This window comes from Vombatus ursinus, unplaced genomic scaffold (genome assembly GCF_900497805.2).
Source record: "Vombatus ursinus unplaced genomic scaffold, bare-nosed wombat genome assembly UNPS02011613.1, whole genome shotgun sequence".
NCBI lineage: Eukaryota > Metazoa > Chordata > Mammalia > Diprotodontia > Vombatidae > Vombatus > Vombatus ursinus.
The window spans coordinates 7,073,134-7,089,835 of record NW_020951391.1 but is presented as its reverse complement, the minus strand read 5'-3'; the positions used below and the strand labels follow the sequence as shown (position 1 = coordinate 7,089,835).

Here is a 16,702-nt window from a genome sequence, read left to right as displayed (position 1 = left end):
GTCCAGCCAAGTAATAAGAGTTTGAAAGATGGGAGTCCTGTGAAATAGTGTAAGAATGACTTCTAATATATTTGACAGATATTTATAATTGTAATTGCTAGCTGGCCTAAATTTCCCTCTCATTTTCATTCATGCTGCCTTATTCCAGTTAATACATTATTCTCAAGAATTCTCTGGCTAGGCCTTTCCCAGAGGCCTCATTCAGGAAGCACCTCTGCTACAACAGGTCGTAGTTGTCTCAGATGCAATGGCTTCAAGGTTACTGCGGGACACCAGGGCGCTGGTGGTCCAAGCCTTGAGTGCCTGTGGCCCTGGTCAGGTGGCCACTTGCTCCATGGCTACCGGAGGAGGTATCTCTTTTGATGAGTAGCAGGCTACTGGCTTGGAGAGAGAGATTATGACGGCTGCAAGGGATGATTGGGATCCATACAATATGCTAGCCCCAAAGGCAGCTCCAGGGACTAAGCAGGAACCGAACCTGGTCCCTTCCATCACTGACAAGCGAATAGTGGGCTGTATCTGTGAAGAGGACAACAATGCAGTCATCTGGTTCTGGCTTCACAAAAGTGAGACACAGCATTGCCCTAACTGTGGAACCCATTACAAGCTGGTACCCCACGAGTTTAGCCACCAAGCCGCTGGACTGGTTTACTTGCGATGTGTTGTCATGTTCTCTTCTCTCCAATAAAAGACTAGCCATTTCCCTGGCTCTCTCATTAAAAAAAAATTCTCTGCCTAACTATGATTTTTTAAATATTTGTGAGTTCTAATCCCTTTTGTCTTCTCTTTGCCAAACTGTCCATTAAAGAGCTTTTAAATCTCCACATCATTCAATCTTCTTGTTCTCCTTATCATTCTAGTTTTTTTTTTTTCCTGGAATCTTTCCAATATGACTACATATGTCTCAATAAATCAATAAAAATATTTACTTTGCTTCTCATGTTCCAGTGAGTCAGCAAAGGAAAGAGGGAGAAAATGAAGAAAAAAAAGGTATTGATTTATTTACTGATTGAAATAGACATTTATTAAACACCTACTACAATGCCAGGTAGTATGCTTAGTGCTATACAACTCTCTTATTTAGTTCTCCCAACAATCCTGGCAAGCAAGTGCCATTATTATTTCCACTTTATAGTTGAGGAAACTGACACAGAGATTAAGTGACTTGTACAGGGTCACATAGCTAGTAAGTGAGGATGGATTTGAACTCAGGTTTTCTTGATTCTAAGCCCAGTGATCAATATACCTTACCATAAATATTTATTAAACACCTACTATATGCCAGGCACTATGCAAACTGCTAGGAATACAAAGAAAATTAAAAGACAGTTACCAGTCTAATGGGGAAGACAATATGTAAACAACTAAATACAACTATGCTCTCTACTAGATAAATTAGAGATAATCAGTAAGTGGAAGGCACTAGAACTAAGAGAGATTAGGAAAGGTTTCTTGTAAAAGACATAACTTAACTGGTACTTTAATGAAACCAGGGAAGCCAAGAGGCAGGTAGGAGGAGAGAAAATTCCAGGCATTCAGGACAGCCAAAGAAAATGGCTGGATTTGGGAGATACAGTGTGCCAATCTAGATACCAAGTTCTGGGGATAAAAAGAGAAAAGCAAAATAGTCTCTGGGTTGAAGGAGCTCACATGCTAAAAAAGAAATCGTATGGACACATACAAGCATATGTGAACCATAGGTCTAGGGACTAGACCTGTGGTTTCTTTAGTATACAGAAATCTCAGGAAAGGAAATTTCCCCAACATTATAGGTTGATATCTTTTCTATAATCTTAAACAGTCATCTAGAACACTTGTAATCATGACTTGCCAATGGTCACATAGTGGGTATATATCAGAGGGAGGATTGGATGCAGACATTCCTGGGCACAATTAAAGTTTCAGATGATATAAACAAAATGTTATCCATATTGGACCTTACCCTATTTTCTCCAAAGGCCCATATTTTAATGGCTTTGCTAAAATCTTGTATTATGGTTGACATTGACTTTACTGAGCCAGGGTTTCAAAATATTAATAATAGCACTATATTACAATCCATTCTTTCCTTGTGTGCAACAAGCACTTTTAAGTGTCCAATGGCATCTTTTATGCTGCTGTCCCAAGTTCCATAGCCACAGAGTAGCTTTCAATTTCCATACACAATGTTCTCCTCTAGGGAAAGGCTAGATGTAGGCCTAAGGAATCTCAGTCAAACTTCATTTAACTAGGCCTGGTAAAGATCTAAGTTGGTTTATGGAGTGGAGTGTCAGTTCTAACATTCTTCAAAAGTTGAAGGAAGTTTGGGGTACTTAGAATTTGTTTTAGATCTTCATAGAATAGATGGGTTCTTACATGGAAAAGAAAGAAAACAATTCATCTGTTGGGGATTACTATACATATTTCAGCAACTAAAATAACCTTTTTTATTTTATAAATAAATGTATTTATTTTTAGTTTTCAACATTCACTTCCACACGATTTTGAGTCCCAAACATTCTCCCCATCTCTCCCCTCTCCCCACCCTAAGACATCATGCATTCTGAATATTCCTTCCCCCAGTCTGTCCTCCCCTCTATCACACTTCCCCTTCTGTTATCCCCTTCCCCTTCTATTTTCCTACAGGGCAGGATAGATTTCTATACCCCTTAGCCTGCATATCTTATCACCCAGTTGCATGTAAAAACAATTTTTAACATTCATTTTTAAAACTTTGAGTTCCAAATTCTCTCTTTTCCTCCCTCCCCACCCACCCTCATTGAAAAGGCAAGCAATTTGATATAGGTTATACATGTGAAATCATGCAAAATGTTTCCATAATAGTCATGTTGATAAACATTTACTATATTTCCATACATCCTATCTCACTCCCTCCCATTTTTTCTATTCTCTCCCTTGACTGTCATTCCTCAAAAGTGTTTCCTTCTGGTTACCCTCTCCCCAATCTTCCATACCTTATCTCCTCCCCCCACCATTTTCCTATAGGGTAAAATAGATTTCCATACCCAATTGAGTGTATTTTCTTCCCATCTTGGGCCAAATCAGATGAGAGTAAGATTTACTCATTCCCTCTCACCTCCCCCTCTTCATCTCTAGGGTAAAAGTTTTTTTTTTTTCTTGTCTCTTTTATTTGAGATAATTTACCCCATTCTATTTCTCCCTTTCTCCTTCTCCCAGCACAATCCTCTCTCACCCCTTAATTTTATTTTTTAAATTTTATCCCTTCATATTCAACTCACCCTGTGCCCATGCTCTCTCTCTCTCTCTCTCTCTCTCTCTCTCTCTCTCTCTCTCTCTCTCTCTCTCTCTCTCTCTCTCTCTCTCTCTCTCTCTCTCTCTCTCTCTCTCTCTCTGTCTCTCTCTCTCTCTCTCTCCATAGGTGTATGGAATGTCTATTTTTTCCTCTGAAGGATTATACTCAGGTTTACTGGGTAGGTGATTCTTGGTTTTAATCCTAGATCCTGTGACCTCCAGAATATCACATTCCAAGCCCACAGATCCCTTAATGTAGAAGCTGCTAAATATTGTGTTATCCTGATTGTGTTTTCACAATACTTGAATTGTTTCTTTCTGGCTGCTTGCAACATTTTTTTCTTGACCTGAGAACTCTGGAATTTGGCTATAATATTACTAGGAGTTTTCCTTCTGGGATCTCTTTCAGGATTCTTTAATTTTTATTTTACCTTCTGGTTCTAGAATATCAGGGCATTTTCCCCGATAATTTCTTGAAAAATGATGTCTGGGTTCTTTTTTGGTTCATGGCTTTGAGGTAGCCCAATAATTCTTAAATTATCTCTCCTGGATCTATTTTCTAAGTCCATTGTTTTTCCAATGAGATATTTAACATTGTTTTCTATTTTTTTTCATTCTTTTGGTTTTGTTTTATAATTTCCTGATTTCTCATAGAGTCATTAGCTTCCATGTGCTCCATTCTAATTTTTAAGGAATTATTTTCTTCAGGGAACTTTTGGACCTCTTTTTCCATTTGGCCAATTCTTCTTTTGAAGGCATTCTTCTCCTCATTGGATTTTTGGACCTTTTTTGCCATTTGGGTTAGTTTATTTTTAGGGTGTTATTTTCTTCAGTATTTTTGGGATCTCCTTTAGCAGGCTGTTGACTCGTTTTCATGATTTTCTTGCATCATTCTCATTTCTCTTCCCATTTTTTCCTCTACTTCTCTTACTTGCTTTTCAAAATCCTTTTTGAGCTCTTCCATGACCTGAGACCAATGCATTATTTTTTTCTTAGAGGCTTTGGATATAGAAGCTTGACTTTGTTATCTTCTTCTGGTTGTATGTTTTGATCTTCTTTGTCATCAAAGTAACATTCTATTGTCTGAGTTTCTTTTCTGCTGTTTGCTCATGTTCCCAGCAAATTACTTGACTTTTCAACTCTTTGTTAAGGTTGACCTCTGCTTCCAGTGTGGAGGGTGTACTGTCCCAAGCTTTAGGGGTTTTGTGCTGCTCTTTTCAGAGATACTTCTAGGGACCTGTAAATGTTCATTTCTTTCAAGGTGGTGTGACCAAGGGAAAAGTGCTTACTGCTTTCCTGGCCTGTGCTCTAGTCTATGAGTGACCACAAGCACTCTTTTTGCCTTGGAATTGTGAGGACGATTCCTTCTCCAATGCCATCACAAGCTCTGCCTCACCAGTGTTCCTTCATGCCCCAGGACCACCACCCAGGACTGTGATCCAGATCCAAGCAAGGGCAAAGCAAGAGAGTCCTGCCTCAGTTCCAGCAAAGAGATCCCTGCAATCCCTCTCTGATGAGCCACTCAATCTCCCCACCATACATGGGCCAAGAGCTGCAGAAGCAGCCACTGCCACTGTGGCTGCTGCCCAGGACAGCACTAGGGCCAGTGCTGGACCAAGCTCATCTCTCACCTAGGTCTGACAGACCTTTCTCACTGACCTTCTAAGCTGTCTTTGGCTTTTGTGGGTTGAGAAGTCTGGAAACCACCACAGCTCCCCTTGACTCAGTCTCCTGAGGCCTACTCCGGGTTTGTTAATGTCCCATCTTTTCCTGCACAGCCCATACTGAACTGCTCACCTGTTTTAGCCCAGTGGAACCATCCAGATTGTCTTGGGCTAGAAATTTGTTTCATTCTGTCCTTTTGTGGGTTCTGCTGCTCCAGAATTTGTTTAAAGTCATTTTTTACAGGTATTTGGAGGGTTTGGGGGAGAGTTCAAGCAAGTCATTGCTTTTACTCTACCATCTTGGTTCTATACCAAAAAAAAACTCTTAATAGTAAGCTAATTCAAACAGAGAAGAAGACTGGAATAAGAAAGAAAGGGGAGGTAAAGATGAAGTTCTTTTTCTCCATAACTCAATATTATCCAGTGAGATGAAACAATAAATGTGTGAGCAATGAAACATTTTTTTTTCCAGAATTATCATTATCCTACCTAACCTCACTCTTTCCTGAAGGAAGCCCAGAGCACTGTCACCAAAGAACTTTTTTTTTTCTTCTCCTTTTGGAGACACAGTCACCTTCAGGAAAATAATACCTATACTTCAAAACCTTCCCCTTCTCTCTTGTCTCCCTATTCTCTCTTGTCTGTCTTAATATATACTGATACATGTGTACTCTACTGCAATCTTCTTAGATCACCTTTTGTTCTATATTCCTGTCTACTCTATTAATCTCTATGATATCCCCTCATTCTGGATTTTTGGCAGCAAAATTTTCATCTTCAAAATACAACCACTGATGCATCCACCAAATAGTGTTGTGACAGAGGAGGGGAAAATAGAGAGTTTCAACACCCTTCACAGAATTACAAGGCTCCTGAGAAGTTAGAAATCTACTTCATCTTCATTAAATGTCAAAAAGAGAGGGGCTGACTATAAAACCACAAGTCTTGGTCTACAAAAGTCCATTAAGATAATACACCTTGTCAGGTTTCTTACTAATGCAAAACTTCCAGCTAATGCATTTAGAGTGCTATAAAAATGCAAATGGTCAATTGAATGTTATATATGAGTCATAAACACAGTTCTTTGTACTTACATTTCTGAGTGAAGGTGCTTTGTAAATGATTAAATTATAATATTCTTGATTTCTTGTTCCATGGGATAATATTAATCAATCAATAAATGTGACCTGAGTACTGTGTTCAAAGCTCCCTCACAGTACTTCAGGGATTTAAGGAGCCCACAGCATCACTAGCCCCTGCCCTGAGTGAATTCCCACTTTAGTTAAGGGTAAAAAGGGAATGAATACATGAAAAGTTAAATAATGAATACAATAAATGAAAAAAGGACAGTAGTGCAAGAGATATCACAAGGGATTTTATTAATAATTGTAACATGACAAGTGTCTATAATAATTGCCAAGAGGGACATACCATTTAGGTACTAATTAATCTGAGAAAATATTAGAGAAAAGATGGCTTAAGGTGATCTAAAGGTATATGTAGAATTTGTTTAAATTTAGAGAAGGGAAGATATTTTAAGTAGAAGGAACTAAATGAACAAAGGGATGTAGATAGGACAACACTGACCATGTGTAAAAGATAATCAGAAGGCCAATCAGACAATAGCTAAAAGTTTATGCAGTAAAGTAATGAATAATCAAATTGGAAAATAAAGTGGAAGGTCATGGATACTAAGCCAAAGATTATGAATTCTATTTTGTAGCTAGTAGGGAAGTATGGAAGATTTTTGAGTAGTGATAGATAATGGCACAATGAAAATAGAAAATCCACAGCCATTTTGTTCAATGGTTCTACTTAGAAAATGAATTTTTACTTCCAAAAATCCATAGAAATCTACTTTCTTTGGATTTCTAAAGTTGAAAATTTCTCTACCCACCAAAACCCATTTAACAAACTGGCTCCCCTTGTTACTGCTTTAGTCTTCTATTCTTTTTGTTGAATAGTTTTCTCTGGACCATGTTCAAGAGTGAAGACAGGGCCAAGACTGACTATGCCCCCTGCCATAAATGATCCAGGGAGCTTTGTTTCATTTCCTGATATACTACTTTATCCACTTTAGAGCACTGTAAGAAAAATGAAGAAACAAACAAATAACACCCAAAATAGAACAAAACAAAACCACACAACTGAAGCTCATAGTTGCAAAGACTGGCATATGTATGGTGCATATATATATGTGTATATATATATATATATATACACATACACACACACACGTATGTATATATGTATACACACATATATGTATGTTTATATATGTATATACACACATATATGTATATATATGTATATACACGTACCCACATATATATATGTATATATTTAGAACTGTACACAATGATAATTCTGAAGCTTTGTAGGCTATGCCATTGCATTTTGGAGACATGGAAGGGATCAACCGACCAAAGCAGAAGCCAATGAACTCTTTTATTTGCATCATTTCACGAGAAAATATGGTATAAAGAGTTAAAGCTAATTAGGTAGTATAGGTATAATATAAATATTAAGCATTGATCGTATAATGATTTGAGACAACTTTTCAGTAAATGTTGCTTCTAAGATAAATTCAAGTTAACTTGAACATGAGTATTTCTCCAAGGATACAAAACTGAATATAAGAAGATCAGCAGTCTATGATAAATACCAACTGCAGTGAAATTCTCTGTGGAAAATTTCAGACATTAGGGTTCCATTCCACATTATTTAACATCTTAACAAAAGATGAAAATAAGGAAAAGAAATACACAACAATGAGACATGCTCATAACAGTTACAATGATTGTAATGGAGCTGTAATAAAATAACTTAAAAATAGGAATGGGAATAAACAATGAAGAAAATGTAAACTTCCTGGAGAACAAAGTAGTTTGGTGATTTTATCACGAGTAGCATTGATGGAAATGCTAAAAGAACCCAAAATGACAATGTATTTATATCCTGCTCCTTAGAAATGGAACACAGCATTGAGTAAAGTTTATATACATATTCTGAGGTGGGGAAAGTAGAGGAGGAAAATATTGTAAAATTAATAGTAAACATAAGATGTAAAATTAATATTGAAGGTGAAATTAAGAGGAATTAGCCACACAGACAAGGAAGGGATAAAAAAAAATTCAAACTATTTTTTAAAAAATATTCTAGCATATTTTTGAGGGAGGCACATGTAATTTTCAACAAAAGATTAAAAGACATTAGCTGCACAGCCAAGAAAGAATTAAAAAAAAAACACAAGAATATCATTTTAATATTCTGGTAATTTTAGGGAACTCCATTAATTAAACTTGCCCAAAACAGAACTCATTTTCTTCACAAATCTACCATTCTATCAAACTTCAATATTTCTTCCAATGATCCCACCATCAATCTAATCACCTAATGTACACCCTCAGTTATCTTCAACTTTTTACTTTCCCTCTGAATCCAATCATTTACTGCCTTGTTAATTTTACCTGCCCAAATTGTCCCATCTATCTATTCCCTCTACTCATAGGATGAAAACACTAATTAAGGCCCACATCATCTCTCACCTGGAACATTGTAATAAACTTCTAAGTGAAATCCCACCTTCTGGTTCATCTCTCTCCAATACATATTCCATGTAGCAGTCAAAATATTGTTCCTAAAGCAATGGCCTAACGATTGTCACTTCCTTACCCCTTTGATTCAGTATTGTCTTGCTTGGCATATATACTAAGGAGGTCACTGACAAATTGAAAAATGTATCTTAGCACTTTTTGTGGTAGAAAAGAATGGGAGATAAAATGAAATCACAAAATCTGGGAAATGTCTAATGATAAATAATGTAAATATTAATAAATGATAATGTCTAATGATAAAAATATCTAAATAAATTGTGTTATAGGGAAACCAAATATTGCTCTGCTATAAGAATCAGTGAACATGATGAACACAAAGAATCATGTAAATTCTAATATGAACTAATGTAGTATAAAGACATTCCAGGAAAATAATATATACGACTACAACAACGAAAATGGAAAGAACAACTACAAGAGAAGTTGTATTGAATTACAAAATTATAAATGAGAGAATTGTCCCCAAAGATGAAAGAACACATCTTCCCTACTCTTTTTTTGGAGGTGGTATTTTACATGTGAAATTTTGCAAATGTCAGTTTTTTTACAAATTACTTTTTGCTCATTTTTTTCTCTTTCTCTTTTTTTTTCATTTAAAAAGAAGGGAATAAGTAAATGTCTTTTGATCTCTGTCCTTGGACCTATTATTTCTCCTACGATTATATTTCACTTGGTGATCTCATCACTACCCTTGAATTCAATTATCATTATTATTCTGATCATTCTCAGATTTACTGATCTAACCCTAATCCCATTTCCTGGCCTCTAGCCTTACATCTACAACCCCCTATTGAAAATCATGAATTGGACATCCTGTAGACATCATAAATTCAACATTTCCAAAACTAAACTAGTTGCCTTCTCCAAAAAATTACCCCCTTCTTAACTTCCCTATTACTGTTGAGGACACTACCATCCTCCCAGTCACACAAGTTCACAGCCTAGGTAGTCATCCAAGACTCTTCACTTTTTTTCACCTCATATATCCAAATCTATTGGCAAGCTACTGATTTTACCTTCATGACATATCTCTAATATGTCCCCTTCTCTTCTCTGACATAACCCTTTATGTTACAAAATTATTAGCGTCTGCGTGCAATCTAGTTATACTCATGCTGCATCCAACAAAATCATGTGACTGAAGCTAGACTCTAGAGTCAACCCCCTCATTTTGAGCTTTGCATTACTTCCTTTTATCACTGACTGAGTGAATCCTGGTGAGAAAGTAATAGACTTTTATAATAACAAATAATGTGTTATCTGATATGACTGTCCATTTCTCCAATAATTATCCAAGACAATCCCCTCTTCTTATTCAGAGCTTGGTTCAGAAAATGTCAAATACATATCTGGAGAAAGATTATATTTTTTCACTTAAAAAAGAAATAGACCCAATGCTGGTATTGCTGGATTAAATGGTAACAAGCAGTTTAATAACTCTTTGAGAATAATTCCAGATTGCTCTACAAAATGGTGGGATCAATTCACCAGTCCATCAGCAACCAATTAGTGTCCCAGTGTTTACACATCCCCTCCAGCATTTTTTGCTTTCCCCTTCAATCATTTTAGCCAATCTAATAAGTGAAAAATGATATATCAAGGTTGTTTTAATTTGCATTTCTCTAATCAATAATGATTTAGAGCATTTTTTCATATAATTAAAATTGTTTGATTTCTTCTTTGGAAAACTGCCTGTTTATGTCCTTGACCATTTACCAGTTGGGGAAAGACTCTTTTTCTTATAAATTTGACAAAAATCTTTATACATTTGAGATATAAGACCTTTATCTAAGAAACTGTCTTTAAAATTTTTCCCTAAATTTTCTGCTTTTTTTCTGATCTTGGCTACATTTGTTTTATTTGCATAAAACTCGTTAATTTAATGTTATCAAAATTATCCATTTTATATCTAAATTTGCTCTCTACCCCCTGTTGATTCATAAATTTTTCACCTATCCATAAGTCTGATAAATAATAAGTTCCATGCTCTAATTTTCCTGTAATATCTCACTTTATATCTATGTCATGTGTCACTTTTGACCTTATCCTGATAAAATATATAATATATTGGTCTATGCCCAGCTTCTGCCGTACTGTTTTCCAATTTTCCCAACAGATTTTATCAAATAATGAATTTTTATTCCAAAATATTTAGTCTTTATATTTGTCAAATATAAGGTTATTATATTTATTTGCAGGGGTAAATTGTATGACTACTGTGTTCCTTTCAGTTCCCTTCATTATCTATTCCCATTGTCTATTCAATCTCTCAGACCTTCCAATCAGAATTCTCTCCTAGACCCTTTTCCCAGCCCCTCCTCTGGCCACCCACGTTACTTTAGTGTATACAAGATCCACCCTGGACCGCATTCAAATACTGAGACTTTCTCATGCCCAAAAGGCTGAGACTCTCTCATGTCTGCCCCTCCCTAAGGGCATTAGTAATGTTCAGATTTCTTAGGAGTCTGGCCTATATGATTTATCTCTAATAAATACAAACACACACACACACACACACACACACACATACACTTAATCATAGTCTTCTGGGGGTGGGGGAAGGGAGAAAAAGAACAAAGTAAAAACTGCGCAGCAGAGAACAAAAGAAAACTTACAAGGAAGCAAAGAAAAAATGGACAGTTCTGAACACAATGTGTAATATTTATCATACAGGCTTTCTTGAAATGAAATTGTGTTACTACATCTTTTATTTATGCATTTTTATTTATTTGTGATTTTTAAAAATTTATTATTTATGAAAATTTATCACTATATACTTTGAATCCTCTCTTATGTTCTGCTCTGAACGACACGCTTTTTTTCCTGTTCTTACTTTGTATTTAAGTTTTAATATTTAAGTTTGTGGTGTGTTTTTTTTTCTTTATTGTATATTTGTGTTCTGGTGTTTGAGTCTAAAATACTTTTAAAAAATAGAGTTGCTTAACCTAAGTTTATTTACTTATCTCCACTACAATCAGCAACTATTATTTTGAGAATGGTCTGGTCATTAGTAGGATAAGTAACTTATGCAGGGTCACACAGCTATTGTCAGAGTCAAGACTTGAGCCCAGGTTCTTCCTGATCACAAAGTCAGATCACTATTCACTATCCTAAGTTACTTCTCTAATATTGCTAATACATAATAATCAAACAGATGACAAAATGACAGTTAGACTAACCCCTCTCCTTTCCTCTGACATCATTCTTTCTCCTCAATGCTCTTTTAAGAGGGTTTCAAAGGAACTGAGTGCATCCTTTATAGTTTTTTCACTTTTTTTTTGCAAAAAATAATTAATATTGGGAATATCTGAAATTTCTTTAATGTGGCTTAAATATATTTCTTGTTTTTGCTTGCCCAGCCTTATACTCTTTATTGAAAACACACTGAGATAAGAATCACTGATATGTTTTACCTTCCTGAACTGTATTGGCCCTGCCATAATTTTGTAGCTGGCAAATGTATTTCAGTGATCAAGAGCATCAGAGTGATCTGTGATTTCACCAACAAGAAAGAGCTCTGAATATGGTTATTCTTACTCCCATTTCAAATGATAACCCATTTACAACTTAGTACAGAAATCGTAGAAAGTTAGTTACCTGAGGGATGTGGAGGTTAAGTGATATAACCAGGGTCATCTGGCTAGTATAAACCATAAATGTGTTTGAACCCAGATATTCCCGGCCTTATTCACAGCACTCTGTTCATCATACCACACTCCCTCTACTACATGCAACTGAAAGTTGTGGATGAACCACTGCCTAAGAGTACTTAAGAAGTTTGATTTTTTTTCACTTGTGATGGATATTCTTGACATAATTAGATCAAAGGCCATAACTCTACTTTCATATGTTATTTATGATCCACTGTATTCTAGATATAGTTCAATTCCTTAGATGTGTCAGATCTAATATTATCAAATCAGATCTCAGGATTGTCATAAAGAATTCACATCTGTCATGAGTATTTTAACAATTCTTTGTAAATTCAGAAGATTGGTGTGCAGGAGGTAGCTATATTTAAGTGGCATCTGATGGGCTTCCTTCTAAATCTATAAAAGCATTAAACACATAACATATCATAGAGTCAGTTAAAGTTGTGACAGAATGAACTTGAAACACGTACTATTTGTGAATACTGTTTTACAAAGAACAACTTGAATATAACGCCAATATTTATGAGGTGGCTAGATGGTACAGTGGGTGGAGTACTACACTTGGAGGCAGGAAGACCTGAATTGAAATCCAGACTCAGATACTTACTAAGTGACTTTGGATAAGTAACTTAAACTCTGCCTCAGTTTCCTCTATTGTCTAATAGGGATAATATCAGCACCTAGTCCCTGTCCCACCCCAAACCCAGGTTTGCTGTGAGAATCAAATGAGGTAATATTAGCACAGTGCTTGTTATATAATAGGTGCTATATAAATGTTTATTTGTTTTCCTTCACCCTTTTATTTCTTGGTATGAAAAATAAAGGGTTAGAAGGTTAGGAGATGTCTAAGGCTTTTTCTAACTCCTACATTATACCCTTCTGGGATAACAGGGTAATAGATTGTTTGCTAGAAGAGACTTCCATCTTCTATCTAGTCAAATCCCCTCATTTTACAGATAAGGAAATTGAGACCCAAGGAGTTTAGATGAGTTTTCCAAGGTCCAACAGGTAGTAAGTAGTATAGCTGGTATCTAAAATCATGTCTTTTTTTCCCAAAAATATAGTTTTCTTTCTACCATTGTAGTATACTGCCTTAGTCAAGGGCCAGTCAATAAACATTTATTAAGTGCCTACTCTGTGTCAGGCACTGTGCTAAGTGTCTCTGGCCTCTGATTCATAGGCAGCATTCCTGATGACCTTTCCATTTAGTTGTTCTCATAAGCTGAAAAATCACAACAGAATAAAAATTATACTGCAATTATTTTAATATTGATCTTTGCTAACATTGAAGAAGTGATAGACTTTCATGGCTAGTTTGACTTTAAAACTAATTTCTTTTTTTCTCCCTCCTAAAATATTGAATTTTCTTCAAGTAAAAAGAGTAAAAAGAGCGCGGGATTTATTATTTCTACTCACATTTAAATAAATATTTTAAATATCTCATCTTTCAACGTCTATACTAACACCATTACTTTTTTTCTTTCTTTCATATACTAAGTCCTCTGATACAGATATGTCCAAGAGAATATGAAAAAACCACAAGGGTATTGTCAAGGACACTGATAGAACTGACTTTGTAGCACTAATAATTCTGAGCCCTTCAGTACTTTTCATGTTCAAAGCCACAGGAGGGTCTCAGGAGAATGTGCCACAAATGATTTTATTTACAACATGCAAAACATAAAGAGACACAGTGGAAATCAGAAAATGCCCCTCAAGAACTCCAGAATGCCTAAGCTATGAAGCAGGAAACAAATGCAATCCAACCTGGAAAATTCTCTTGTATTTTTTCAAGAACGACTATAACATCATTGGTACCATTACAAGTTTGTATAAACCACCAGATCACAAGAAATCACACTTCTCTATCAAATAAGAGAAAGGTCACTGTAGAACCCTCATCAGTGGTAATGACCTCAACTGCCAGGCACCTGCTTAGGACCCCAATGTTCCTACATGTAGGGAATTTGTATGTTGAGATACATTATTACATTTCTGTCCAAAATTTCAATTCTTCCTAACTTTCCTGTTATTGGAAGGGACACAATTATTTTTCCAGACATTCGGGAACACAATATAGATGTGGACATGGACCCCTTATTCTTACTTATTGCCATATCTAATCTGTTGTCAAGTGCTGTCAATTTTACCTTCGTAATATCATTCATATATGTGTATGCATGTATTTGTGTCCCTTCTCTATTCTGATACTGCAACCACTCTAACACAGACCTTTAGTAACTCACACCAAGCCTGTTTGAATAGCATGTTGGTTAGTCTCTCTGCCTGAAGACACTAGTCACTATTGTTATTACAAAGCCCATGTTTCAGCAAAATATAGTTTCCTTGATTGTATCTTTTAATTATGTCTCTTTTTGCTTTTGCTTTGTCTGAAATCATGATTGCTAGCCCTGCCTTTTTTACTTTAGCTGAAGCATAGTAGATTCTGTTGCAGTCCTTTATTTTAATTCTGTGTTTTTCTTTCTAAGTGTGTTTCATGAAAATAACATACTGCTGGATTGAGGTTGCTTATCCATTCTGTTATTTTCTGTTGTTTTCTGGGTGACCTCATATCATTCACATTCACAGTTATGACAAATTACTATGTATTTTCCTCCATCCTACTTTCTTCTATTTATCCTTCTCTCTCTCTCTTTATCCTTTCCTTCCTCAAGTCTGTTTTGATTCTGACCACTATCTTCACTTTTATAATTCTTTCCTCTTTCATTTCTTTTCTCACAGTTGCCTGTTGGGCAAAAATGATTTCTATACTCAGCTGAATACACACACAAATTTATGTATATATCTACATTCATGTGTTATATATGCATACATATATATGTCTATATCTCTGCTACCCTAAACCCCCACCATTTTCCCTTCTACTGTAAAAGCTTTTCCTTGAATTTTTCTTTTATGTGAAGCAATTTTTCCCATTGTACTTCTCCCTTCCCCTTTTCCCCAGTCCATCCCTCTTTCTCGTCACTTCATTTATTTTTAAAATGATCTGACTATAATATACTCACACGAATGCCTTCTGTTTATGTAGACTGCTTCTTACTAGCCTAATAACGATAGTTCTTAGAAATCACATATATCACTTTCCTAGATGAGAATGTGAACAGTTTAACTTTATTAGTAACACATGATTTCTCTTTCATGATTACTTTTTTATGTTTTTCTTGAGTTTTGTGTTTAAGTGTCAAATTTTCTTTTGAGCTCCTATCTTTATACCAGTAATTCTTGGAAGACCACTATTGCATTAAATATCCATTTTCCCCCTCCTTTCCCCCTAACCATTTTACTTGGTTTAGCTGTATAGATTATTCTTGGTTGTAATCCTATCTTCTTTTTTTATTGCCATATCACATTCCAAGCCCTCCACTCCTTTTATGTGAAACCTGCTAAATCTTGTGTGACTCTCACTACAGCTATTTGGTATTTGAATTTTTTTTTTCACTCACTGCTTGAAATATTTTCTCTTTCACTTGGAAGAGCAGGGATTTGACTATAAGATTACTGGGAGTTTTAATTTTGGAATTTCTTTTAGGAGGTGATCAGGGAGTCTTTCTATCTCTATTTTATTCTCTGGATGTAAAATATCAAGACAATTTTCCTTTATAATTTCTTGACCTATTTTCCAGGTAGATTGTTTTTCCAATGAGTTATTTTACATTTCTTCTATTTATGCCCCCTTCTTTTGACTTTGTTTTAGTTTTTTTTGATGTTTTATGGTTTCATTAGCTTCCATTAGCCCAATTCTAATTTTTAAAGTTCTATTTGCTTTACTGAGCTTTTGTACTTCTTTTTCTATTTGGCCAATTCTGCTTTTTAAAGAGTTCTTTTCTTCAGAGAATTTTTGTGTCTCTTTTGCCATTAGGCCAATTCTGTTTTTTAAGGTGATTTTTTTTAATATTTTTTCTGCTTCTTTTACCAAGCTGTTAATTCACCGTTCACAATTTTCTTGCATCACTATTTTCTTTCCCCTATTTTTTCTCTACCAATCTTATGTCTTTTTTTTAACTCTTTCAGGAATTCTTGTTGGGCTTGTGACTAATTAACATTTATATCTGAGACTTTGGTTGCAGCTTTTTTTTCCCAAATTGTTGTCTTGGTCTTACCTGCCTCTATAGAAGCTTTTTATAATCAAGTTCTTTTTTTGTTGTTTGCCTATTTTCCTAGACTATTTCTTGACTTTGAACTTAATGTTAAAATTAGTTTTTGTTTTTTGCTTTTTTTTTTTTCTCACCTGGGTGGAAGGAGGTATCATGCCAAGCCTCAGACTTTTTCATGCTGCTGTTTTCCAAACTAGTTCTCAGGGTCTGCAAGTTTTTGGATTTTCTAAGGGGATATGATCTAGGTAGTTGTGTGGTCAGTGTTCTGGCCTCTGCTCTGGTCTTTACCCAGGAATGGTTCTTGTTCTTTTGTAGCCACAAGGATCAGTGCTTCTTTCTGCCTTGGAATAGCAAACAGGGCACCAGCTCCCCGTGACCAACCACAAGAGTTTGTTTCTGTC

The 16,702-nt window shown here is 35.6% G+C and overlaps 1 pseudogene; it reads left to right on the top strand.

The window, feature by feature from the left end:
• Window positions 1-247: 247 nt before the first annotated feature.
• On the top strand, window positions 248-688 carry LOC114039113 (annotated as a pseudogene).
• Window positions 689-16,702: the final 16,014 nt, after the last annotated feature.